The sequence below is a fragment of the Dipodomys merriami genome, unplaced genomic scaffold, assembly GCF_024711535.1.
Source record: "Dipodomys merriami isolate MVZ:Mamm:240054 unplaced genomic scaffold, mDipMer1.0.p SCAF_4, whole genome shotgun sequence".
Lineage (NCBI taxonomy): Eukaryota > Metazoa > Chordata > Mammalia > Rodentia > Heteromyidae > Dipodomys > Dipodomys merriami.
Window position 1 is genome coordinate 40,056,458 of NW_027205603.1, and position 17,370 is coordinate 40,073,827.

Genomic DNA, 17,370 nt, shown 5'->3' on the forward strand with positions numbered 1-17,370 from the left:
CAAATCATTCACTATTATAAAGAACCTATTGGGGCTGGGAAGGTGGCTCAGTGGTAGAGTGCTTGCCTTGCATACATGAGGCCCAGGGTATGATTCCTTAGCACCACATAAGCAAAAAGAAAAAAGCCGTAAATGGTGCTGTGGCACAATTGGTAGAGCGCTAGCCTTGAGCTGAAGAGCTGAGGGACAGCACCCAGGCCCAGAGTTCAGGCCCCACAACCGGACCCAAAAAACAAAAAAATTAGTTTTGGCTGGGAAGGTGGCTCAGTGGTAGAGCACTTGCCTTGCACGCTCGAGGCCCTGGGTTCGATTCCTCAGCACCACATAAGAAAAAAGAAAAAAGCCGGAAGTGGCGCTGTGGCTTAAGTGGTAGAGTGCTAGCATTCAGCTGAAGAGCTGAGGGACAGCGCCCAGGCCCAGAGTTCAGGCCCCATGACCGGACCCAAAAAAAAACAAAACAAAAAACAAAAACAAAAAACAAAAAAAAACCCTACTGGTACTGGATTGGAAAACTATACCAAGGCTTATTCTAAAGCTGGCTCCTGTATAACCTTAATGCTGTTCTAACAAAACATGTATGGATCAAAATTCAATTGCTAATTAGAGTTGAAATCCTTCTTGTCACTATCCTTTCACTTTTCTAGCTTCCTGGGGTAATGGTAAAACAGTGCTATCTCATAAAATCTAGAGTCTCTAGCTGAGTGTTGGTACTCATACCTTTATTCCTAGCTATTCAGGAGGCCAAGATACAAGGAGCATGATTCAAAGCCAGCCCAGGCAGAAAAGTTGTTACTCTTATCCCCAATAAACTACCAGAAAGGCCAGAAGTGGGGCTGTGGCTTAAGTGGTAGAGTGCTAGCCTTGAGCAAAAAAGTTCAGGGACAGCAACTAGGCCCTGAGTTCAAGCCCCAGGACCTGGGAGAGGAAGAGAGCAAGAGCAACAACTATGATCTCTAACCTTAGTTTTAGTTGAAAGACAATGGGAGAATTTGGGATGTGCTGAGGACTGAATTTTGGTGGGCTTGTGGCATGTGAGGCATTCTAAGCCACATTCAAACCCCAAGTTTTCAAATGTTTCCTATGATGTAAAGCCATTCCACCATGTGATTCTATGTACTATGTTGTTTGATGTAAAAGCATGGAATGCTTTTGGAGAAAGAAAAATAAGCTGGCTAAATTTGGCCATTTCTCACTCTCCTGTGAGAGAACTGGCCTTGTCAGCCTTGCTGGCTATAAACTTCTTTTGCTCTAAAAAAAAAGGGGGCGGAGGGAGGGTAAATTTAAGTCTTACAGGCAGAAGAATTCTTGTGAATACTAATTTCTCCAAATATATTAGAAATAACACCACAGTTGTCCACCTCAATGAGAATCCTCCTTTCTCCCCAAATGATCTAGCTATTAGTGAAAATAAGCTGTCTAGTGAGTATGAGAGCAATTATTCTGCCCTGGACAATTAAGATAACTAGTCACTTATTTATTTTCTACATATATTTATTGCGTTTAACAACAGTAAATTAATCTTCCTCTGTTCATCTTCTTTTCACCAGTTCTTCACTTTTCCTTCCAAGATGTAGCATTCCACATTCCTTAATAAAAAAAAAAACCAGGTAAACATTTTTACTCAAGCTCAGTAGTTTTTAGCCTCCATTTTCTATCAAGTGCCATTTAAAAAATAATTCTGAGTAATAAAATCATACCCCAGCCATTTGGAGTTATCAGATTGTTTCTTGAAAAGTTACAATCACTTCAGGTAATGCAGTATTTTAACCACCACAGCTAATGGACTTGGGCATTCACCTACATATAGAAAAGAAAAAAATCACACATTTCAATAAAAATTTCATTGCATCTTAGTAATTTATCTAAGAGATACTGGCATCTCAGTCTTAGAAAATTTCTTCAAAGAAACCCTCAGCTGGGTAAACGGCAAACACTTATCATCATTGTGCCAGCAACTACACCACACATTCTGGCTACTTTAGAGATAAAAACACAAAGCAAAAACAAGCACAGTAACCTTACCTCCCATGTGGTCCTACTCAGTTTTTTCAGCCATCTTCTATGACAAACTTCTAGGACACATTTGTCCTAATGAAACTATCTTCATGCAACTTCAAAACACACAGGACTTATTGTACCTAGAATAAAAAAATTATCAGTTCTTATCCTACTTAGCACATGGGAACCATACACAATAACCGCATTCGGATTGCAACTTTTTTTTTTGGCCAGCCCTGAGGCTTGAACTCAGGGCCTGGGCACTGTCCCTGAGCTTCTTCTGCTCAAGGCTAGCACTCTACCACTTGAGCCACAGCACCACTTCTGGCTTTTTCTGTTTATGTGGTACTGAAGAATCAAACCCAAGCTTCATGCATGCTAGGCAAGCACTCTACTACATTCCCGGCCCAATGACCCCAACTCTTTTTTTTTTTTTTTTTTTTTTTGTCGGTCGTGGGGCTTGAACTCTGGGCCTGGGCACTGTCCCTCAGCTCTTCAGCTCAAAGCGAGCACTCTACCACTTGAGCTACAGCGCCACTTCCGGTTTTCTGGTGGTTTTATTGGAGATAGGAGTCTCACGGTCTCTCCTGCCCGGGCTGGCTTTGAACCGCGATCCTCAGATCTCAGCCTCCTGAGTAGCACCAGCGCCCAGCTTGACCCCAACTCTTAAGTGAGCTCTCCAATCCGGAAATAAGGCATGAGCAAAGGCAGAAAAATGGTGAAGCCAGTTTATCACTCTTCACTGGGGACAGTAATTGACATGTGGTCCTGTAGGTACCAAGTCAATTTTTTTTTGGTTGGTCATGGGGCTTGAACTCTGGGCCTGGGCGCTGTCCCTCAGCTCTTCAGTTCTAGGCAAGCGCTCTACCACCTGGGCCAAGCACCACTTCCGGTTTTCTAGTGGTTTATTGGAGATAAGAGTCTCATGGCCTTTCCTGCCCGGGCTGGCTTTGAACTATGATCCTCAGATCTCAGCCTTCTGAGTAACTAGGATTACAGGCGTGAGCCTCTGGCCCCCGGCTGCTTTTTTTTTTTTTTTTTTTTAATCTCATAGCTTGACAGCAATGAGGTGAGAAACAAATACAAATGTGGGAAGACTTGGAAACATTACAGACAGCAAACCCAGTATTTTTGTAGCATGGATATTTAAAGTTACCAAACGGACTTTAGGCTAGTGAGGAATAGTCCTACAGTACCCTGTAAGAGAAATCATTTAAGCTAAAAACCTCAATATGACTTACGTAAAAACTACCACGTCCCCACCTTGAAATGTTTCAATTATGAGGAACAGAATAGACTACTGGCTATGAGTAATCTCAAATTCAAAACTACCTTTAAAAAACCTTGAAACGTTTCAATTATGAGGAATAGAATAGACTACTGGCTATGAGTAATCTCAAATTCAAAACTACCTTTAAAAAGTCAGATAGCTTCTACTTCGGAGCTCTCACGTAATTTTGTCCGAGGCCGGGACTCAAACTCGGTGTCGGATGCTTTTACTCCGAGGCTGGACTCCAGCACTCCGCGGAGCCACGCCTCCAACCCCAACAATTTCCTTAGTAAAGGTTCAGTCTCCCCGCTGCTTAGTTTCCGCGTTTTACACCGGGAGCCCACTTCTCCTACAAGGCGTCTAGCAGGCGTTGGCGACTAGGCTTTCTGTACCTGCCCGATTGGTCCTATGTGTAAGGCTGAGTCCTACCAAAGCGCTGAGACCGGTGCGGGAGGTGGGCGCGGCCCGCTCCCTCCCCTCCCGGGAAGGATCCCCGCGTGCGCGACCCCGGGCGGCTCAGCCGTCCGCGGAGCGGGGCCAAACCACCGCCGCGCAGCCGCGGGCGGACACGGGGGTCCGGAGCCGCCGGGCGGGGCCTGGGCCAGCGGCCCGAAGCAGGTGCACCCCAACAGCCAGCAGCGTTGTTTAGGGGTGCGGGAGCTGTTTCTCAGGTGCGTGCCGGGGACGGCGCCCGGGACGCTCCAGGCCGCGCCTCGCGGGCCCCACGTTGCCGGCCAAAGACCGGGACTGCCGAGCTGCGGAGCGCCGCACCTAGGGGAAGAGGGCGGAGAACGCGACTATTCTCACCTCCCGGGGCCCGGCGGCCCGCCCGCCGGCGCCACGGCCCCGCAGGCGCGGCTGACAAAGCGCCGCGAGCCATTTTCTCTGGGCGGCCGCGCGGGAAAGGAAGCTCCGCTCCCTCGGCCTCGTTTAGGCGCTGCGCAGACCCCGCCCTTCCGGTCCTGGCCACGCCCCTCCGCGGCGGTGGACGGGAGCTGGAGTGGCCGGCCGGGCCGCCCTCGCCCCGCCCCCGCCCCGCCCTCCCGAGGCCCTCCACCTTCTGCGGGAGCCCTGCCCTTAGTCTAGGAGCGGGTCCGGTTGGGTAGGAAGGGGAGGAGAAGGTAGCGTAGGGGAGGAAGAAAGACCGGGTGGCGGGGTCTACTTGACTCTTGGACAGGGGCCAGAGCTGTTTCATTGAACGTGCAAGGGCGGAAGCTACAAATTTTCAATAATGCTCTGAAATCGGACTCTCCGTTTTCTAGCACTCCCATCTGCTTGGACTTACAGACCTGAAGTCTTTCAGTGTGGAAGAAATGGATGCTATTGGAATCTCCGTTTAACGCACACAGAATCAGTTACCAGTATAATAGGAGAATGGCCACTGTTAGTTATTCTTCTGAGTAGTTAGGATTATAGTTGAGCCACTGGCATCTGATGATACTAGAGTGTGTGTGTGTGTGTGTGTGTGTGTGTGTGTGTGTGTGTGTGTGTGTGTGTGTGTACGTGCGCACGCAAAGACCAGGGTTTGGACTCATGGCTTTGTGCTTTCAGCATTTTTGCTCAGTTTCTCTATTGAGCCTTATTCCAGTCCAGCATTTTGCTGGTTAACCTGGAGATGAGTCTCACAAACTTTTCTGTCCAGGTTTGCTTTGAACTTCAGTCCTCATATCTCAGCTTCCTGAGTAACTAGGATTATAGATATTAACAACTGGTGCTCAACTAACTACTAGAATTTTTAAAGTACTTGTGAAACAGTTACCTACTTTGTTCATGGGCTGTACTTTTATGTCTCATTACTTCTCTCTCGTTATGAAATCCTACAAAACACTAGGTGTGATGCTAGAGAAGAGAGGTTTGTGATCTTGTTGCTTGAAAGAATACACTTGAAAGCATAAACTTGAACTAGTGAATCAGTTAAAGACAGGTGTCTGTCTTTTACAAGCAAGTCTAAGAAACAGATACAAATATAATACTTTAATTATTAAGTGAATTGAGCCCCAAATGGAAAGTATTTCTTCTATCAAATAATAGAGGGGGCATTACTCTACGTCAGAGACTTGGATTCCAGCTGAATTTTGCTTCCACATACTAATTTTGCAACCAGGACCAACAGGTATTTGTTTGCTGGCAATTATGTGGACAAGTGTGTGAAGTGTAGGAACGGGTGAGTTTGGATGCCAAGCTCATAGATGCTAAGGCTCCAGTTTAGGCAAGTTCTTAGTGCTAGAGTCCTAGGCCATGAGAGAAAGAACTGGAGACATATACAAACATGTTCTTCCTCTACCACTGTGGATAGACAGCTTCTGAGCTGCTTACAAGCTTCTGTTGCCTTCTACTGCAGATGCTCCTGTTGCTAAAAGATTGCTGAGCTGGATGAATCATAGAAGGCATCCCTGCCTTAGAGACCTAATATGGCTACCTTTTAGACTGTAGACAATTAGATATCAAACTAGACTAGAACTTAGATGTTCCTAATTGCACAACTGCCCATTTTCAGATGATCATTTTAGATCAGGATTTGGGGGATATGGAGGTTGGTGCTGGTCCCAAGGCTTGAACTCAGAGCCTGAGTGCTATCCCTGAGCTTTTGTGCTCAAAGTCAGTACCCTATCACTTGAGCACACAGCTCCACTTCTAGCTTTTTAGTGGTTAATTCGAGATAAGAAACTCACAGACTTTCCTGCCAGGGCTCACTTCAAACTACAACCTTTAGTTCTCAGCTTTCTGAATAGATTACAGACATGAACCACCCACATTTAGGTTGATCAGTTCTTTTAATTGTTTAATGTCATTGAATGTTTGTTTTCAAATGCATATGACAAAAAACTCAACTTTGTTTTTTTTAATGAAGCCTTTTATTCCCTATTACAAGAAATCTGAAGGTGTTAACCAGTTCTAGGATTGGTTTATTCGGCAGTACAACACTGACAGAATTTCTGGTTAAATAAATGAGATTCTCAGCTTTCCTGTCATAGTCACAAAATGACTCTCATAGCTGCAAACATCATATTTGCATATACCAACATCCAAACTCAGGAAGGTGGAACATTGCATTTCAAGCATCTTTTAACTAGGGCAGAAAATCTTTCCACAGTGTCCACGATAAACTTCTATCCAGGGGCCTTTGGCTATGATAGGGTTCCATGCAAGTCCAGACATCATCACCTTGTAATTTCTTTTGAGAACTGTCCATTCAATTTGTTAGCTTGTTTATTAGATGGATTATTTGTTCTTTTATTGTTTACTTTTTTGAGCTCTTTGAATATTCTGGATATGAATCCTTTATCTGCTGAAAAGCTGGCAAGATTTTCTGCTGTTTACGGGTTGTATGGGTTCTGGTATTTCTTTTGCTATCCAGAAAATCTGCAATTTGATATAGTCCCGTTTGTCAGTTCTTGTACTCAATTTCTGGACAATTAGAATCCTATTCAGAAAAAAAAAGTGTCTTCAACATCTAAGAAGAGCTTAGTTAAGCTGATAGTAGGAAGGAGATAGTAGGAGTAGCTTTAAATAATAGCAGGTATTTGGTTATATAAAGAAGGGGTAAGAGCTACTATTGCTATAGTGAGAAAGTGGAGTAAGGGAAGTAGAAAAGATCAAGTGAACACGTGGTAGGGAATGAGGAGAAGAAATGAACAGAACACACACACATACACAAAATAACTAAACAAACAAATGATGCTCAGGCAATGTGAACATCAGATTGCCAGAAGAGAATGTAGGTAATAAATAAGGAGGATTAGGGATAAAGGAAGATGGGTAAAAGAAAATATTAGCAAGAGGGCAGTTCTACTTGTAAATAGAAGGAACAGATAAATGGGGAAAGGCTATAGAAAGAGGGATGAGGGGCTGGGAAGGTGGCTCAGTGGTAGAGTGCTTGTGTCCAATGCATGAGGCCCTGGGTTCGATTCCTCCGTGCCACAATAGCAGAAAAAGCCGGAAGTGGTGCTGTGGTAGAGCGCTAGCCTTGAGCTGAAGAGCTGAGGGACAGCGCCCAGACCCAAAGTTCAGGCCCCACAACCGAAAAATAAAAAGGGATGAAAATATGATTTAAGATTGAATATTGAAAGATTTAAGATTAAAATACTGAAAGATAAGACTTAAAATTGAATACTCCACACCCAGATTTTATTTAAATTGGTTCTCAAAACTTCTCTGGACTGGTCTTAAATTGCAATCTTCCTGATCTCTGCTACCCCAGAAACTATTTTCCTGCACCACCAGACTACTTCAGTCCATCCCTCTCTCCTTAAATCTTCTCATTCCACCTGACAACTTACGATATCAGTGTAACTTGATAGAAGTTCCTCGGCTGGGGTTTAGACACTTCACAGTAATTGAAGCAGTTACTAAAGAATTACTAACTATGACAAGGGATTGTCTGTTAGAAGAAAAGGAAACTAAAGAATGTAAAAATACAAAGTCAAGTCTGTTCATTAGTTGGCTCTATCAGCCCCAGTGCTGCGCGAGTAGGGCTAGATAATTAACATAGACCTGGTGTTTTGGGCCTTTTATTTTCTTCTTATTATTTCATTTCCTATTAAACCACTGTATATCTATTCTGCTTCTTTCTTTGGCACAGTCTGGAACTTTTATTTTCTTTCAGGTCATTTCTTGTTTCTGCTTCCTATGTAAAGCTGAATATTCTTTCTTTAAGAACATTTCACTAAGCAGTAACAGGAGTTCTGGACTTCAAAATACTCCTTTCTCTTCAGTCTGAAGGATTGTCTAATAACCTCGATTACTCATGTCAGTCACTTCCAATTGTATTTTAAAATATCCTCTTATGTATATGGCCAATTGGTTTTTGATAAGGTGCCAATATCTCTCAAGACTGTCCACAAATCTGTTAAACTGATATCCACATGCAAAGAAATAAAATTGGACTTTAAATTATTCCATGTGCAAAAAACAGACCAAAATGGATCAAAAATCTTAAAATACCTTGTACAGTTTTGGACTATCTCGAAGTTCTGTGTGAGCTAAGTATAGTCCCTAGTACTTAATCAGTAATTGTTCTGTCATAAATAATGAATCATAGAGGGCTGGGGAGGTAGCTTAGTGGTAGAGTGCTTGCCTTGCATGCATGAGGTCCTGGGTTCAATTCTTCAGCCCCATATAATCAGAAAAAAACAGAAGTGACACTGTGACTCAAGTGGTAGAGTGCTAGCCTTGAGCTGAAGAGCTGAGGGACAGCGCCCAGGCCCAGAGTTCAAGCCCCACGACTGACAAAAAAAAAAAAAAGAATCATAGATATAAACTTTCCCTGATTCCCACTCTTTCTTTCCTGCGGTAATGGGGACTGAACCCTGATCCTTGGGTATGCTAAGCAATGATCTATTTTTGAGCTACAGCTACAACCCCAAGATATTTATGAGTTTTAGCAGGTATTATTTTCTTACAAGCTGCACAGAAACAGGTAACTCCCATTAGTAAATTAATACATTTGGCCTTTGGTCCTTTTTCATATTCGTGAGTGATGTGGAGAAAGTCCCAGACCTTCTAGATGTTGGCAGCAGAAAATAAGGTGGGAACTGGTGGGGACTGCTGGAATAACCACATCCTTGTGCTTTCCCTGCAAGCGTGTCAAAATAGAGGCAATGCAAGAGAAATGTAAACCACCCTGGTCATGAATGCATGACTTTTCTCTGGAAGAACTTTTACCTCAGCCAAGATTGTTTTCAAACATAATATTGACATTGAGATACACAGCATTTATACATCTTGTCTAGTTTCATGTTCCAAATCTGTGGGAAAAAATATATATATTAAATTGTCAGAAAACAGGGCACTGATCTGAATGAAACTTGACTCTTAAACACTTGAAGTCCATGAACTTTACTGAGATAATTTTGGTGACAATTACCTAAATTACTTATGATTTCTATCCGGATCTAAAATAGTCACAGTGGCTTTAATTGTCAGTGTGAGACATATCTGTTTAGCACTTTAACTTTCATGTTCAAGAAAATAAGTACTTATAATCATATGACAAATTCTGAAAGGAATGCAATGTTTTAAAAGTTGTTGGAACTGGCCAATGGGGAAGTCTGCTGGGGGGCTTTTTTTCTTTTTCTTTTCTTTTTTTTTTTTTTTGCTGAAGAGACACATGGGAAGAAATGGCTTTTCTCTGTCTACTTCTCATCTGTGAAAGAATCCTTACTTTACAGCAGAAGTCTTCTTCTCAATACAGGAGCTTAACTTCGAGGGAGAGCAACTTGGAGACACAGAAAAGTCACCAAATGAACTCTAATCTACCAGCCACGGAGGCATCACAGCAGAAGCGTCTTCTTGTATGAAAGAATATATTCTTCTGTTTAAACATTATTCAAGAATCATTGCATAGAAAAATCAAGAATATGTAAGTAACTGAAAAATTCAAACAAAGGTTAAATTGTAATGTTATTCTGATCTCGGTAATAATCTAATATCAATTATGTCCTGCAATCACCTCCCATTAAACCTTCCAATGCAATAAGGAAGGAACAACTCTTTTTTCAGATTTTACCAGCTTCACTTTTAAGGCACAATAAGTATGCTGTTTCCTAGAGACCCCAAGGGAAAACATAATGATTGACAAGAAATACATTAACGGGAAGGAACTGTTGGTTAACTAGAGAATGTAACATTGGAATTGCAGCTGTGCAGAAAACTAATTTGAATATCCTCAATGTATAGATATCAACACTCTTTGTTTTTTCCTTGTGCTAGTCCTGGGGCTTGAACTCAGGGCCTCTCGCTCTCCCTTGGCTTTTTCACTGGAGGCTGGTGCTTTATCACTTGAGCCACACCTCTACTTCCAGCTTTTCTCTGGTTAATTGAAAATGAGTCTCATGGACTTTTCTGCCTGGGCTGGCTTTGAACTGCCACCCTCAGATCCTAGCCTGCTAAGTAGCTAGGATTATTCTTAGTTTTTTTTGTTTTTTGTTTTTTGGTTTTTTTTTTTTGCAATTGTGGGGCTTGAACTCAGCACATAGGCACACTATCCCTGAGCTCTTTTGCTCAAGGCTAGAGCTCTACCACTTTGAGCCATAGTACCACTTCTGGTTTTCTGGTGGTTAATTGGAGATAATTCTCACAGGCTTTCCTGCCTGCACTGGCATCAAATTGTGGTCCTCAGATCTCAGCCTCCTGAGTAGCTAGGATTATAGGTGTGAGCCACTGGCGCCAGCTGATACTCTTGTTGCTGTGGGTTATTATGTGAATGTGTGTCTAAGAAGACCCTTGTGCCCCACCTTTCAGAAGTATCATAACTGTGTGTGTTTAAGCCCTCTTCCAGAAACCTGATTCACTGGGGAGTATGATATACAGACATGCAGTTGCCACACTAACCACACAAGACACAAATACAAATAGCAAGGTCCCTTTAATAGAAAAGAAATGAGAGCTAAAGGATCACAGTTCAAGGCCAGGCTAGACAAGAAAAGTCTGATAGACTGTTTTCAAAATAACTAGCAAGTAACCAGGCTGGAGATAAGAGTGCCAGCCTAGCAAGTACAATGCTCCAAGTTCAAACCCCAGTACTAACAAAAAGAAAAAAAAGAGAATAATTTTCTTTTGTTTTATAAGGGTCATCTAGATAAAGCTTGCTGTTCTCCAAATAAATAGCAGTAGTCTTTCATTTTCTCTGGCTCTTCTCTCTTACCCACCCCTCTTTTTTTGACTGCTAGTAAGCGTTCAAGACCCAACATGCATAAATTGGTATGTTGACTTGAAACTCCTTTATATAACTATCTAAAGTTAAAAAAAAAACCAACCTGGCCACCAAATCTTGTTAGTTCTCTTCTTATAGAACCATGGAATAATTAGAATGAGATCATGATTCTGTATGTTGAATTCTTTGCTCTCTGTAGTAGAATACTGGGACAAGTAAATGAGATAAATGATTAAAGCCTACGACCTAGGAAAAATTGACTTGAGACCAAGTTATCATGAGACCAGTGAGGTATTCAAATCAATTCTCACTTGCCTCTCTTTTACCCTTTTAGGCCACATGTACAGTGTTCCTGTCCAATCTTTCTAGACATCTTTGGTCTAAAATTCATTGCCAAAATAACAAGAGCTGGGATATAGCTCTGTGATTGAGTCCCTGCATGGTATGTACAAGGCCCTAGGTTTGATCCCCTGCATTGCACATACATACATACATACATACAGACAGACAGACAGACATAAGAAGTAAAAATAAATGGATAAAATAACAGCAACAATCTTTATCTGATCAATTCCAGAATCTGACATGTTCCTGACATATTTTTCCCTTATATGTCTAGGAAGATTGATGGGTATAAAATGGTATTTGTTGTAATTTTTTTTATTTTTAGTGGTAGTTAGGGCCTCATGCCTACTAAGGAAACCTTCTACCCTTGAGCTACTTCTCAAACTCTTTTTGCTCTAGTTCCTTTTAGGGTCTTGTTTTTGCCTGGGCCAGCCTGGACAGCAATCCTTTTTAGGCTTCCTGTGCAGCTGGGATTAAATACAACCCACCCCTCCACCCCTTGTCTTGGCTATTGGTTGAAATGAGGTCTCATGAACTTTTCTCTATTTTTTTGCTGGGGCTAGCCTCCAATGATGGTGCTCCTCATCTTTGCATCCTGAGAACCTAGGATTGCAGGCATGAACCACAGTGCTGGCTTATGCTGTCATGTTAATTTGCGCTTACTGTGACTTTGAAAAGACTGCATATGGTTTTTTTCAGTTTTTTCATATGTTTTTAACCATTTGGTATTTGGCCTTAGATCATAATTCCCCTACACAGGCCTCCTATGTACCCAGAATAAGAGGCGTGTACCACCACACCCAGCTTCTTGTGATGGGTATCACACCAACTTTTTGCCTGGGCTAGCCTTGAACTACAACCCTCTCAATTTCCATCTCTCAAGTAGATGGAACTATACGCATGAGCCTCATTTTCAAATCTTTGTCTAACAGAGTTAATCTGCCAGAGAAGACATGCCTATATGTACTTTCTCAGCCATCATTTTATAATAACTGAGAGAAACAGGGAAAAAGGCAAGGAACATTTTAATTGACGGTGTTATTTTCCAGCTGGGTTAGAGGTACTAACTCTAATGCTCCAAACACCCATGCAGTGGATGGAAGGCATCCTGGGCCAGGAACCAGACTCAAGCCAGACTACCTGGATCTGAATCCAGGCTCTGTCCCTGACTGGCTGGACAGCTCTGAGCACGTTTCTCTGATTCTGTTTCCCTTATCCCTTTGTAAAGATCCATGAAGGTTCTTAATATCAGAAAATCATTTAGGTGTGCTGTGTGCTCTAAACTAGAAGTAGGGGCTGGGAAGGTGGCTTAGTGGTACAACACTTGCCTTGCATAATTGAGGCCCTGGGTTCGATTCCTCAGCACCACATAAGGAAAAAGAAAAAAGCCAGAAGTGGCGCTGTGGCTCAAGTGGTAGAGTGCTAGCCTTGAGCTGAAGAGCTGAGGGACAGCGCCCAGGCCCAGAGTTCAGGCCCCACGACCGGACCCTAAACAAACAAACAAACAAACAAACAACTAGGAGAAGATGGAATACTGAGTGATTAGGTTATAAGTGGTCCACCCAGATAGTCCTCCACTGTATGATCAGGTTAAAATGTCCACATCACTTCTCATATATGAGGAAAATAGTGTAGCTTTCTTTATGTCATGCAATGGATCTCTGATGTTCTGGAACTACTATTCTCAAAGAGATTAACCACTGCAAAACAGGTCTCTTTTATTATTAAATATATTTTTATTGTTATTACAGAAGAGAAGAACAGGAGTTTCATAAGTCAGGTGATGAATATATTTCTTTCTGGACAATGTCACTCCTTCCTTCCCTCTCTTCCAGTTTTTCCCTCCTGTCCCACCACAAGCTATATAGTTAATTTTCAACATAGTGTCTAGTGAATACCACTGCTGCATTTGTTCACCTTTTGTCCCTCCAATTCTGTGCTTCCCCCAACCAGATTAATGAGCAAATAAGACAAAAAGAAAAGAAAAAAAACTTATTTCCATATTCTGGAATTCATTTAATTATTACGTTATATAATCAGAGGCACATAGGCATTGCACCTTTGTGTTCCTCTCCTAAGAATATCTCCTTTGATCTCACACGTGAGAATGCCCATTGTCCTGTATAATTTATCATGCGCCTCACTGTATTTTAGGTCTAGAAAACATAAGAAAACATGCACCCATTTGTCTATCTGAGGTTGGCATACCTCACTTAACATGATTTGTTCCAGGTCATCTATTTCCCCACAAATAGCAAAGTATTATTGTTTCTAAGGTCTGTGTAAAATTTCATGGTGCATGGTACCACATTTTTTGATCCACTCATCTATTGAGGGAATCTGGGCACACCAGGTCTGGTCTCTGTCAAATCTTCAGTCAGCAAAATTTGAAACAGTCAGGGCTGGCTTCCCTCTCAATGAGTTTTCTACCTGCCCTCCATCCCACCACTAGACCTCTTTAGGGGAAGCTGTGTATCCAAAGGAGGTAGTGGAAGGGAGCAAAGGTGCCTACAGTTCATTTCATCCTTGGTCTAAACTGAATGATGGTATGGTAGGTATGTAACCACCTTTCCCCTCAAGGTTGTGCTAGCACCTGCTTTGAGGTCTTGAGTCCTGTTCACAGCCTCCTGATTCTTGGTATTTGGGCTTGAGAGCTCTCAGCATCTGCTGGCTTCCACAGGCTCTGTCAGCCTCTGCTCACGCGGTCTGCCTGCATGCTGCTCTATGTGGAGTCTGGGCTTCTGGGGAATGAAGCTGCCAATCTTGCCCCACTGTACCAAGATACTGGGCACCTCTGCAGTGAGATGGTGAAGTCCTCATTGCTGTCTTCCTCCCTCCCATCACCTGGACCCAACCACTTTGTCCTCCCGTTAGCATTTGGAGTCTGTAGTTTCCAACCACGCTGGTTGTACAATGGCTTCCTCATAGGGGAATCTGCCCTTAGCCAGAGGCCTTCAAGGAGAGGGAGGCTGATGGCCACCTTAATTAAAAACACACAATATCCTCATTCCTTAGTAAACGCCTACATGTCCTGCGGATATTTATTCACAAAGGTGTTTCCCAGTTCATACCTTATTAAGTGGAATGTAGAAGCAATTTCTCCCCTTCCTATAATCTCTCCCCCCATTTCCTTCCTCAAGCTAACTAAACATGGATCTTGAATAGTAGGCTCTGCAGGAAGCAGTGTGCATCCAAGTGGGCAGAGTCATTGCTCAGGGAACAAGTCTTCATTGGGCTAAGCCACTTCCATTGTCACCACCACCCTTGACACTGGGTTTCTGGATGGAGAGGGAAGCAGAATGACATGTCATAGGTGTGACAGCTCTGGGACTCTCAGGCTGAGCAGGGCCCAGCATCACTAGCTTTATATTCTTGTTCTGGTCTGGTCCTGAGGTCAAGTCTTCCTCTTTAGGACTATGTCCCCTCGGTGTCCCTAGAATCCAATCAATATATATGTCCTGACTGGACAATGATGGAACTGGCCTCCTCTTTCTAAAGGATGATCTAAAAATAACTTTCCATTGGCATACTTGCTTTTTCTCAGCAGTAGCCCACATTTCAAAATCACTCTGGTATAGGCATTTTAGAGTAGCAAGAGTACCAAAGTGCTGCAGGTAGAGGAAGAACAAGATTGCATATTGTCTGGCTTTTTTGGTGATACTAGGGTTTAAACTCAAAACCTCTTCCTGGCTAACAGGCCCTCTCACCTGAGCCATGCCCCAGCTCTCCCTAGCTTTAGTTTTCAGATAGGGACGTATGTTTTTACCTGGAGCCACCTTGGACTATAATCCTCCTGCCAATGACCTACTGCCAAGTTGCCATCTCAAGTGTGAGCCATCATGTCCAGTGTATTTGTTGAAGTGGGATCTCATTAACTTTTTACTTAGGCCGGCCTCAAACTGTGATCCAGATCTCTGTTTCCCAAGTCTCCTTTGCTTACACATGAGAGCTACCAAACTTGCTCCTTTTATGTGCAGATTTTGGGCTTTGAACTTAGAGCCTATGACCTATCCCTGGGCTTTTGTACTCACAGCTAGTGCTTTACCACTAGAGCCACAGCTCTGGCTTTTGGGTGGTTAATTGGAGACAAAAGTCTCACAGACTCTCCTGCCTGACTGGCTTTGAACCACAGTCTTCACATCTCAACTTCCTGAGTAGCTAGGATTACAGGTGTAAGCCACCAGTGCATAGCCTGTTTTTTTTTTTCCTTTTTATTTCTTGTTCCACCTGATTTACCCATGAAAATAAAAATTAAGGTGGATTATAATAAAAATTTATATAAAGATTTTAGAATTCATTTGAAAAATAAATGTTTAAAATTAATTTAGACCCCAGGGTGTTTGTTTTTTTAAAAAATTATTGTAAAGATGCTGTACAGAGGGGTTAAAGCTACATGGGTAAGATAATGACAACAACATTTGTTGTCTAATATTGTTACCCACTCCTTTGGTTTTCTCCCACTATCCCTTCTTTCCCCACTCCTCCCCCCCGACCCACCAAAGTTGTAAAGTTTATTTCCACCATAGTGTCTTGTGTATATCATTGTTGCAATGGGCCATCCTTTGTGCTTGTTTTTAACTATTTGTTTTTCTCCTTCCCTTCCCCAAATCAGATCAGTGTACATACAAGATGCAGGTACCAGAATCAGAGACAGTGATTTCCAGGGATAAACCGATGGAAAAAAAAAATGAAGTAAAAAGAACTGTATATATTATATTGGTAACAACAAGGTACACAACCAAAAAAAAAAAAAAGAACTGTTGTTTCCATGTCTTCGAGTTCATTTCAATTAGCATCATTTTATATTACAAAATGGAGAGCAGTGGTCAAGTTCATCCTTAGGACGCCTTTTTTGTTTCTTAAAGAGCATCCCCCCTGCCCCCCACCTCCTCAGTAACATTCATGTGCAAAGGAAATGACTATTGACATAATCTTTAAGCCTAATAGCTAAGATTATTCTCCCATTTATAATTATAAAAGCTTCTGACAGCTAAATGCTATGGTATAATTCATAATGAAAGCATTTGAGTGACTGATGTATGTTTCACTGAACTAGTTTCTCTTATGAGTTGAAACTAAGACCTATGTAAACATCCGAGGGGTTTCCCTTCCGGTGTGAGTCCTTAGGCAGAATATCAATGTCCTGGTTCTCAGCTATGTGCAGCTCCTTGTGGGGCACTATAGTTATTCAGTCTACAGGAAGCAAGTTGACAGGATTTAAGGGACATTTAGTTTTCGGTGCAAGTCACATTGAAGACCACCAGCTACTGTTATGTAACAAATGCACATAGGAATTTCTTTGAGCTAGACAATTGTATTCTATTGCCCTCAAGTTCTCCTTTAAAATTTTTGGAATTGTAGCTTTTGGGTTTTTTTTTTAAGTTGTAAGAAGACAAATAAAAATTCAAAAGTATACATCTTGGAGAAAAGACACAGCGTACACTACTAGTTAAGTCATCTAGGAAATCTGGAAGTTAATTCTCTAGTAATGCTGGTTTTAATAAAAAATAAAAAGGTGAATTTGCTATCACATTAAGGCAGATTCTGACAGCATGAGGTAAGTAGAAGCTTATAGCTTTTCAAATAAAGCATATAATCAATACAACTTAAAAAGCATAGACATCTCTCATAATATCTAATGCTTAAATTTCAGTGAGAAGTAATGTTGGTTTTTTTTTTCTTCCTGTCAGCTCAGAAGAGCAGTGATACGATTTTACATAGAGCCAACAAGAAACTTGTTTTATTTGGATGACAAATACAATTTATGTATTGATTCTAAGAGAATCATGTATGGCTGCTGTAGAGATGTTTTGTCTGTATTGAATTATTTTCTCAGAAAAGCACTGAGAACAAAGATTGAGTGCTAAGCTGGAAACATATACAGATAGCTAACTGTCCACTAAGAAAGAACTGAGTGGTGCCTAAAGACTTACTCTGTGATTGAAAGTAACTGTTTGGAGCTTTGATGAATATAAATGAGGCTCTATGAGGAAAAGAGAAATTACTGAATAATTTCAACTACGATGCAATTTCAACTAAAATAATTACTGTACATTTCAGTTGGGTCAGTCAGCATATATTCCCTTTTTTGCAGTTTCTTCTA

General features: G+C 41.9%; 1 protein-coding gene, 1 long non-coding RNA gene and 1 other non-coding gene across 6 annotated transcripts in view; 1 reads left to right on the forward strand and 2 right to left on the reverse strand.

Moving 5' to 3' along the window:
• Nucleotides 1-17,003, forward strand: part of Mcmdc2 (minichromosome maintenance domain containing 2) — a 59,262-nt gene extending 42,259 nt beyond the window's left edge. The window contains exons 15-18 of one of the 3 annotated variants that reach the window (XR_011365751.1): nt 9,462-9,629; nt 11,257-11,364; nt 15,880-15,997; nt 16,958-17,003. The gene's annotated coding sequence lies outside the window, so the exon portion shown is untranslated. Of the gene's footprint in view, nt 1-9,461; nt 9,630-11,256; nt 11,365-15,879; nt 16,158-16,957 lie in introns of those variants that run through there. The other 2 variants (XR_011365750.1, XR_011365752.1) reach the window with 2 other exon arrangements.
• On the reverse strand, nt 1,458-4,182 carry LOC138805771 (uncharacterized). Of its 2 annotated transcripts, none has more exons than XR_011365642.1 (4): nt 3,411-3,688; nt 2,023-2,138; nt 1,698-1,797; nt 1,458-1,586 (listed from the first exon to the last, which is right to left on the reverse strand). It is a non-coding gene; the product is annotated as an uncharacterized lncRNA (long non-coding RNA). The 2 variants fall into 2 exon arrangements; XR_011365641.1 differs by lacking the exon at nt 3,411-3,688 and adding an exon at nt 4,076-4,182 and having other exon boundaries at nt 1,460-1,586.
• On the reverse strand, nt 1,872-1,953 carry LOC138806392 (small nucleolar RNA SNORD87). Its single transcript, XR_011365839.1, has one exon. It is a non-coding gene; the product is annotated as a small nucleolar RNA SNORD87 (small nucleolar RNA).
• Nucleotides 17,004-17,370: the final 367 nt, after the last annotated feature.